This window comes from Lutjanus erythropterus, chromosome 6 (assembly GCF_056507025.1).
Source record: "Lutjanus erythropterus isolate fLutEry1 chromosome 6, fLutEry1.hap2, whole genome shotgun sequence".
Taxonomy (NCBI): domain Eukaryota; kingdom Metazoa; phylum Chordata; class Actinopteri; order Lutjaniformes; family Lutjanidae; genus Lutjanus; species Lutjanus erythropterus.
This window is the reverse complement of record NC_139322.1, coordinates 24,756,370-24,766,445: the sequence shown is the minus strand read 5'-3', so window position 1 is coordinate 24,766,445 and position 10,076 is coordinate 24,756,370.

Here is a 10,076-nt window from a genome sequence, read left to right as displayed (position 1 = left end):
CAGTAACTTAACTCTGTGGATGGTGATAATGCCCAGACTTTGATTTTGATTTTAACAATGCAAATACTTAGAAAAACATTGTAAGTACAAAGAAACTTGCTTTGAATTGAGACAGAGTTTTCAGATAAGCAAGGGGAGGAAGGAGGGATGGCTCTGCCAAGCATTATTATTGCGCAACCAACATCTATAAGATAGTGTTTTGGGTCCAGGAGGAGGTGGATAAAGAACCCCTTTCATGTGCAAAACACGGAACAACACTTCTACAACCTGGCCTCATGGAGCTCTCTGATTTGTGCCCTGCTGCCACTGAGCAAGCATCTTTTTATGGATAATTATGGATAATTCTCTGTTCCCTGCCTCTCCCCCATTGACTCAGCTTTCCAGCTGTGGGTAAAAGTTGTGACCTGTGCAAAAGACCTCTTTAGAGAGGGTAGTTTTGTTTCATTCCAACAACTGCAAGCAGTGGCGCTTTCCTGTCTAACTTCTTCCAATACCTACAAGGTAAAGGTGTTTTGTCAAAAAATCTCTCTCTCAGACTCTTGGCAGCCCCACAAAAGAGTTGTACAGAAGAATGTTTAGAAATTGACCCATTGCAAAAGTATGAAATATTTATTTAATACAACACAATCCACATAGCAGCATCTCCAGCCTTAGATCACATTAAACTACAACAGAAGAAGAGCTGGGCAGTTAGCAATTGGTCTGATTCATTCCTCATCAATATGCATCACTAAGGGGATAATACAGTTTGAAGTGCTTCACAGGCTCCATCTAACCAGCAAAAAAAAAGTTCAATTAAACTAACAAATTTTATTCTCCTAAAATGGAAAACAAACTGTACCATGATCTCATAAGCCCTGGCTAAAGCAGGTGATGGCACACCTGAAACTCAGCAACAAAAGCATACTGTACTACTCAAGGCTAAACCAGAATGGAAAACTTTATGCTATCTTTTCACATATTGGATATAACTTTTTGTATTTGTTTCTTTATTCTGGTTCCTCTCATGTTACATATGTATATGCCTGATGGCTGTGTGCTGGGATAGACGTCAATGGTTGGTTAATAATGTCTGATTGCTGATTTATGTTGTGAAATCTTAATTTTAAATAAATATATGAATACTGTGTAATAAATATTATATTTGTACACACAAACATAATATTATATGTTATGTGCATCAGGATGCTGGATACTTGTCTTTATAAGTTCATAGTGTGTCATAGTCACAGGCCATCTTCAATAAAAGCTAGCTTAACGTTGTTTGTTTGGTACGTGACATTGCCCCCACTAAAAACGGTTCAAAATTAGCTTTTTTGTCAACAGGCCAAATGGCCAGTGAATGTTCAAATGTTAGAGGGACTCGATAGATTACCACTGGTTTCTTTTTGGCAGAAGAGCAAGCAAACTTTACCCTGTCTAACAACCAGTAACATCAGCTAACCACAGCAGCTAAAGTACAGGCCAAATATGTAGCCTAGCTAACTATGTTTTCTATAACGTTGTGCTACAACATTAACATAATGTGGCTATGTTGTTTTTTGATGTGACCTATCAGTCCCCATCACCACAGCTGTTTTCTAGAAGCAACTGTGAGATAAATGAGAGCAGGTTAGCTAACACTAGCTAATAATAACAACGATTTCTAACGTTATTGACGTCAGCGTCCGGCGACCAAGTTAAACCAAAGTTTTAGTCTGTAGGTTAGCCGTTATTTCTTCTATTCGTGCTGAAAAGTTATTTGTGTGACTTTTACGTTTCCAGTAAATTGGCTTAATTCGTGTAGAGTTAGTTACTTACCGACTGTTGATAAACTGAGCTCATTTTTTTTCATGTACCCATTTGAAATGGGAACTGTCTTTACACCTGTTGTGATTGGCATCCTGCCACAGACGTAACAGGGACATGTTCAAACTGAAAACGGTGCGTACCGTTTTGCTACGGTTTCGGGATTGAACGGCACATTTCCGCCAAACGATGCGCAACGGGCTGTGATTGGTTCTCTCCTGTTTGGTGGGTGTGTCACAGGTGTTTTCCAATCAACAGCGACGTGCATGCGACCAGTGCCGTATTTAAAAGGCGTTGCATTGTGCCTGCCTGCACAACAGGCGTTCAATGCAGCTCCGTTTCTGTTTTTGAATAAACGATAGGACTACAACAAATACAAAAAGTAAAATTTAAAGTGGCATGAAACTGCTTATGAACAAGGAAAAAAATAAATACATACAAAAATAAACACGAGAAGATCAAGTAAATAATGATGAAAACTGATCAAAGTAGTGGGGTGTATGTCAAATTAATTTTATATATCACACAAAGAGAATAACTTCAGAACTTTTATATCCTTCATAATCATTAGACTTACTAAGCATTTCCACTCCTGTGATTTAGACAGGGTTTATTGGTAACGTATCTACATTTGTGTAAAAAGAATTTACCTAATAACAATAAAATATTAATAACAAAATCCAAATTCCGATTTTTGAACAGAAATACCAAATCTGACTGTTGTCAGAGTCAATAGCTCAGTCCCCTTGGACTATAGCCAGCTCTGTATGTCACTCCAGAAAAACTGCCCTGATTCACAATGGAAAAGCATTTGTTCCATGCTTTCAATTTCCCTTTCACAGAACACACAGTTATTCACATCACAGTTAAAGTTAAGTTTGAATTCTTTTGTTGGGCAAACCGCCATTAGGATTTTTTTCAGTTTAGGAGGGAGAGGGGATGAAATATATCTTCCCCTTATCATCTTAGCCTCTTCAGCTTTAAATTCCTTGAGAACATAATTTCTTCCTATCAGGTTAGGGAAGCGTTCCTTTAACAGAATGTTTCTAATAATTTTGTCGGTACATTTACTGTCACACAAATCAGTTCCTTCTATGCAGAGCTGTCTTAGTCCATGGGATATATTTGAATGCAAAATGTCCTGTTTCACCATTGATCTAAGAGAGGATGGTATGGCTTTTATCATTCTATCATACCTCTTGACAGTACATTAGAGTTTTGGAATTTCTCACAGAACTCCTCAGGTTTGTTACATGCTTGCCTACAATAAACGTTACTAAATAAACGTTTTGTCAGGGCTGAACATAGCCCAGGTGATGGGCTACTATTCTACCCCTCATCCAATTCTCTGAAAGGGCTTGTAAGCCTTTCTCAACAGCCTCTGCACTTCCTCTTCAGTAAGACCCACAGCATCCAAAAACTTTCTTGCAGCATAAACAAGGAATACTTTTTTAAATTCTGTCTTACCTGATTTGTTCTCCCCTCTTGAATCGTTTCTGTCCTCGCTGCTTCCTCATGGCTTTGCGTTCTGATTACACTTTGGTTCTTTTCCTCAGTTTCTACCACTGCATATTTCATCCCAAGATTTGTTATATATCCATAAAAGATCTCTGCACACAAGCGGGCAGTGACCAGATTTCCAATCTGCGCACAGAATGGGTGAGAGAACAAAAGGCCTTATTGGCAGACTGATGTGGTCCAAGAATACCTCTGATTCAAAATGTAGCATAATAGATCTTGTTTCACAACTTTCTCCATCACTCATCTTGACCATCTTATCACAGTCGACTGTTATATTCCTTAAATCTACCACTATTGACATCATTTGACAAACCTTTTGAAATGTGGACTTCTATTTCCTATCGCCACCCAGAAGGACCCAAAGGACTAAACATTTGGTTATTTTTCAAGTCAAAATGTGGATTTGTTTCGTGGCTTTTTAAACTGACTTGAAGAGGCTACAAGAGAGCAGAGTGACATTTCTGAGTGGAAATCACTTTGTAAACCCAGATTGACCTCATCCAGGTTGCGAGAGGCTTACCATGCTCAGGGGCTGTCTTCAACAAAAACAGAAATGGAAGAAGAGGCAAAGAGGCTGAAATGAAGAGGCGGACTGGAGATGGAAATGAAGGGTATGATTGAATACGCCAAGATGAGGAATATAAACTACTCCCCCTGTGGCCTTGCGTTGCACCCTGGTGTCCCTCAGCTTGCGTCCTCGCCCGACGACCAGGAGTTTGACCCTCTTGAGCACCCAACTTTTTGCTTAGTTGAATTCAAGTGCCCAAATGTGTCAAGCTTTGTGGGAGTACATTCATCTGAAGGATGACTCATCTGTTTTGAAGACGCAGCATGCCGACTACTGGCAAGTCCAAGGCATCACTCCAAACTTGGAGAGGTGCAATTCTACAGTGTGTTCACATGAGGACATGTTTGTGGAAAGAATCTGTGTCTGTCAGACATCAGACAGAAAGGTGATTGGTTCTACTATTATGTGTATACACAGAGCTTTTTAGGTTGACATAGCTCCATTAAGTTTTACCACGTTGTTTACTTGAGTACAAATTTGATTTACTTGGTGTTTTCAGTGATCTTCCATTTCATGCAACTTCATACTTCTACTCCGGACAAAACTTTTTATTCCCCTCCATTTGTCTGACAGCTTCTACTTGTTACTTCTCAGATTACATTTTTTAAATACCTTTCCTAAATGTGTTGATTTTGATTTTCCTCTGATAAAATGAAGAATGAAGTACTCCTTTAAGGCATTATTAACCAACTTCAACAGGAAATATGCCAAATAGGAAAATACTTTGTCGATTAAAAGCTACGAATAACTCTCAGTATATTAATAGATATAATTCATTTTAGCCCTCAGAAAAAGTGATTGAAAACTAGCCCTGATTCGACTTGTAATCCTTCTTCATGTTATACTCTTTGATCACAGCAATCTCTTTGTGGCACCATAAACACAACAGATTAATACTTCCTGTGGCTGACAAAGTAAATAAACAATTATAAGTCCATTTGTTTTGGATTTGTCCATTTTCACAATCAATTTAATGTCTCTTTAGCTTCAAGAGAGACATTTTAAACCTTAGCAGGTGCGGGTGTAAAATTGTTCTATGGAATACAGTATGTCAGTAAGGTTTTCAATGCAGGACTTTAACTTGTAGTAGAGTATTTTCACGGTGTAGTATTAGTGTTTTTACTAAGGCAAGGATCTGGATACTTCTTCCACCACTGGTTTTCAATGATGCTGTTTTCATGCTTACTTGTAAAGTGAAAGAGAGTCAGTGCATCAATATTCATAAAAGCTTAAATTAATGAAAAATCTTTTTTTTTTTCTGAAAATGTAATTAAAAATGTAATAAAAAAAAGATTTTCAGTTGAAATTACACACAGTGGTAATAACATGTATATGGATGTGATTTGAATTAACTGTACTGTAGCTGCTACACAACAGCACTAACCTTAACAAATATGAAATATGTAACACTGAGGTACGAGTTTCAAATGTCAATACTTTATCACCAAATCAGCACACTTCCTGAGAGGAATTTAAACTTATAACCCAAAGATTGGACTTGGTCCAAAGTATACTGGAGCACACGGACTCTGATGAGGACATGTTGAATAAAGTTTGTTGCCTTCAGTCAGTGTGCCTCAGTATGTTTTGGACTAATCTTTTCAAGTCCCTGCTGTTTAAGCATTACTCTGCCTGTGAGAGCACCAGATAGGCCTGCACTTCACTGTGAGTTGCTTGAAGCGCATTTAACCTCTTCCTTCAGGAGTTTAAACTTAGTTGTTGCAGCTCTTCAGGACATGGCTAGATGTTAGGTGAGTGAGCAGTAACAGTTCCTCACTGTCCGTCTGCTCCAGTCTTCACCAGATTTCCATTCTGATAGCTGCTGAATTTCTGATGTATTTGTTCAACACTGTTTAAATATCATTTCTATTTGCATGGCTTTTTTGGTGCCTGGAAAATTAATGATAATGATATAGAGTCCCTTCCAGTGGACCACCTGAAGTCAATGGTGAGAGACAAATGATCTTTAGATCTTATTTGAATTGTGCCACAAATCACACACGTGATGTTTGTCAGTTTAAAACATAAATTTTCAAGTCAAGAAAGTCACAGTTCGTCATAAAAGTAGTATCAAGAAGTATCAGACTGTGAAGAAACGTAATTAGAAGGAGTACACACCCAGAAGTCACATGAGTGATGATTTTCTCCCTCCAAAAGCTAACGTTAGCCACTGAAGCTACAATGCCTGTGTGCGTTTGTGCTGGAATGTAATCACACAACAGGAGGTCTTACTCATTCGTACTCATTTCCATGTACCAGGAGTCACTGGATAAAACACGTCCAGTAGGACAACGTTACAAGGAGCAGCAAGAGTCATGTTGATGATGTATATTGTGCAAGACAAGAGATGTAGTTCACTAAGCAGTTTCACACAAAACTAAACTAAGCTATGACAAACCTACCACAAACTGAGACTTTCTTGACTTGTAAAATTATGTTTTAAATTGACAAACAACATGTGTGTAATTTGTGACACAGTTCAAATGGAATCATAAAGTAATTTGTCTGTTGCCACAGACTACTGTTCATATTTTCTCTGCATCTAAGTCCTATGGGGCACAGCAGGAGCGGTAGCACGTAGGTACTTTATTCCAGCTGTGTAGTTAAATCAAACTTGTATTGCATTTTATGACATGACACAAGAATCAACAATAATATTCAGGGAAGACTGTTAGCTTACAGTTCATGTAATGGGGGCAGTAAGGGACATGGATTCTGCATAATCCTACATAATGCAAACTAAACTATATACTACACTACATACAATAAAAATACATTATACATTACAAGGCTGATGTATTTTTACTCCAAATGGTCATTTACAGAGACCACATTTACATGCACACAAATTTTCCACTATTATTCAGAATATGACAATATTCAGAATTTGATACAGGTAATGTAAACAGCATATTTTGTTTGGTTGTTTTCATTTGGATATTCTGAATTTAGCATTTTCCAATTAAGACATGTGGGATATGCCAACATAATTTTGCCAACATTCAGCACATTCAGAATATGCATCTCAACTGGTCTGTTTATTGCAGTTTGCAAGGCCGTGGTAGAGGTGCATGCACAAAAGAAAAGCCAGTATTTCTGGTGGGAAAGAGAAACTCACCTACTTCTAAATTTTATGAAAAGAACGTTTTTTGGATATGCACAAATATCACACATCAGGCCTTTTCAAGAAAGTGGATGAACAGATGACAGTGGACGGCTGTGTTCACACTTTGCACGGTCAAAAAATCTGCCATCAGTGGAAAACTTCAGAAAAAATTACTATTTTGACACAAAAAAGCGAAATGGCTCAAGCAGCTCCAGCTGTTTCACTTTTCCATAATCAGAATATGCATGGCCACATGTAAATAGGAATGTTACTGAAATATTCATTTTATTCGACATGTAAAAAGCTTAAAAATAATATATTTTGTGCATGTAAATGTAGTCAGTGTTGCCTAGGCCTGCTTGTCCTGGTTAGCATCATTAGATGTGGTGTAGCAATGATCCAGTAAAACCACACCAGCACAGTACAACTTAGCAAACCAGTTAACACCCCAAGTTAACTTTCTGAGTAAAAACATGGCAGAATTATTTCTTCATTTCTCTGATGCTTGTTCAAGTGTCCTGGATCATGTTGGTCGTGGATGGTGCAATTAGGTACCAAAAGGCCAATGTACAACGATGAATCTACGCATACAAATCTCACAAGAGTTCTTAAAATCAAGGGTTCCCTTGTAGCCACGACCATTTTTTTCTGGTATAAATACACTGATAAAATTAATGACGATGTAAGATTCTAAAGGAAACCTCTTTTACTTTACTAAGACAACATATGTCCTCAAAAGGAAGGAAAAGCTTTCTTTTGATATTGAATATCCTTGTTATTCCAAGTGCAGTAATGAACTAATTAGATTATAAATAGGAAAATTAAAGGCTTTTATTATCAACAGTTTTTGGTCAAACTAACCTGTACAAATACGATATTCATGCATTGGCTACTCCACATACTATGGGTTGATTTTTAAATACTGCAGTATTTTGAAATTTTGTCGTCAAATTGTTGTTGTTTGTCTGTTCTGTACATGTGTCTGTCCATCCTGGCAGAGGAATCCCTTTTCCCTGTTAAAAGGGTTTTTAGGCGGAATTTCTTTTACCCAAAAGGCAAAGGGTGTTGTGCACTGTAGAGATTATAAAGCTTTCTGTGATTTGTGCTTTTGGCTATATAAATAAAATCTGGCTTGATTTGACTGGTAGAGAGACAAAGTTACTGGATTAAACTTATGTCTTCTTACTGGAGGATTTTAAAATCCATTCTGGGGGAAATTGGTTAAATTAGAACACAAAATAACTTGGAAAGCATTTTGGAAGGAAAAGAACTGTACAAAAGTATCAACTGGTAAATGTTAACTTTTCCATAAACATTTGCAATCAAAAGTGGTCATTTTAATTTACATCGCTCATTTTCTACTGATCCATTTTTGTTAGATTGTACACTAAACATTGTAAGCATGTTGATCCTTAACATTCAGACTTATGTGTATTGTTACATTGCAACTGCTTTTAATGAGGAGTCTGTACCAAAAAATATTTTCCAGTATATATACACAGTACACTAAAGCCACACTCATATGGGGTTTGCAAAATGGCACAAACAAGACCCAAAACTTTATACTAGAGAAATAAGAAATTGCCAAAAAGACTGACTGCTTTCCCTGCAGAGCTGAATGTTGAATGTTCCTGCTCCTGGTTAGTTATACCAGAACTGTGGACACGTCCAGTGCATCCAATAGAAGCTGAGGTTTTGTTAAGGGGTGTCCCTCTGAAATCCTATATTTTCTGTTGATAGCCCACTAATGAGCAAACACTATGGCAACCAGAGTCAGCAGAGGAGGATTGGATGGTGCTCTGGCTCCCTCTGCTGGCTGGTCAACACTGACAGCAGGCAACAACAACACTGGAAACAAACAGCAGGGATTACACTTTGCAGGAAAATGATTTTCTGCAATGTGGCATTTGAGATTGGAGTTATAGAAAAGATTCACTGTGCATAATCTGCTCCGAGGTGGAAAGCTCTTTAAAATAGTGAGTGTTATGGGAGACTGTAGGATTCAAGTCCCACTGTCTAACACCGCTGTAATCCTAATTCATCTGCAATTAAAAGGTTTAAAACCACTATCACATTAATTTTCATGTTTTGGTCAAAGGATTCTTGAGGACAGGCTCAGCTGAGTATAAAGAGATAAAAAATATCACCCACGGAGACAGATTTATGTGACAGTATGACCTTGTCCTTGTGCATGTTTGGATCATATCTGCATTCACAAGCTGCTTTGATGTCAGACTCAGAAAAATGTCAGATTTCTTATTTGGAGTTTGTATCTGTACTGTCCGTAACAGGTTTCTAAGTTTGCTCATAAACTTAAAAAATAAAAGAAAGAAAGAAAGAAAGAAAGAAAGAAAGAAAGAAAAAAGTACAGATACACAGAGAAAGTAGAAAATAAGCAAAATAAATAATAAGAGATATGTAAAAGTAAAATAAGAATAGAAGTAAAAAATCTAAACTATACAGGATCAAAGACAAAATTACAAGGCAAAAAAGGCTGCAAAGTCAACAAGTGTTATGTAATCAGTGTACACCAGACTAGCATATCATATACCTATGATACCGTGATGACAGTGATATAATGATAGTATTTGTCTATATTAATATAAATATAGTCATCAGTATCAACAGATAAAGGTGTTAAAATGAAATATATATTAAATATATATTAATCTAAATGCTTCTATTTTTGCCAATATGATGACATAAGAGATATCAGAGTTGTTATTTGCAATGTTTGATCAGTGTCATTGTGTGAGAAGCCAAAGTCATTTAAACCTGCAAATGTAATTGCCCATTTCAAGAGCCATCATCCTAATCATTTCGACAAATTTGTGAAAAACAAAGAAAAAAAAAAACTGTCACTAGTAGTTTTCTTATGTTACCCAGTGCACATTTTGAAAAGCATTGTAGAACCCCAGTTACCCAGTTTGGTTGTTGTGTAAAATGTAAATAAAAACTTTTTGACCAACTGAGTACACTGTAAAGACAACATATTTACTATTCAAACTGAATAACTTTATTGTATTTTGTAAATGTGCACTCACTCTGAATTTGATGCCTGAAATGTCCCTCTGGATGGCAGCAAAACCTGAA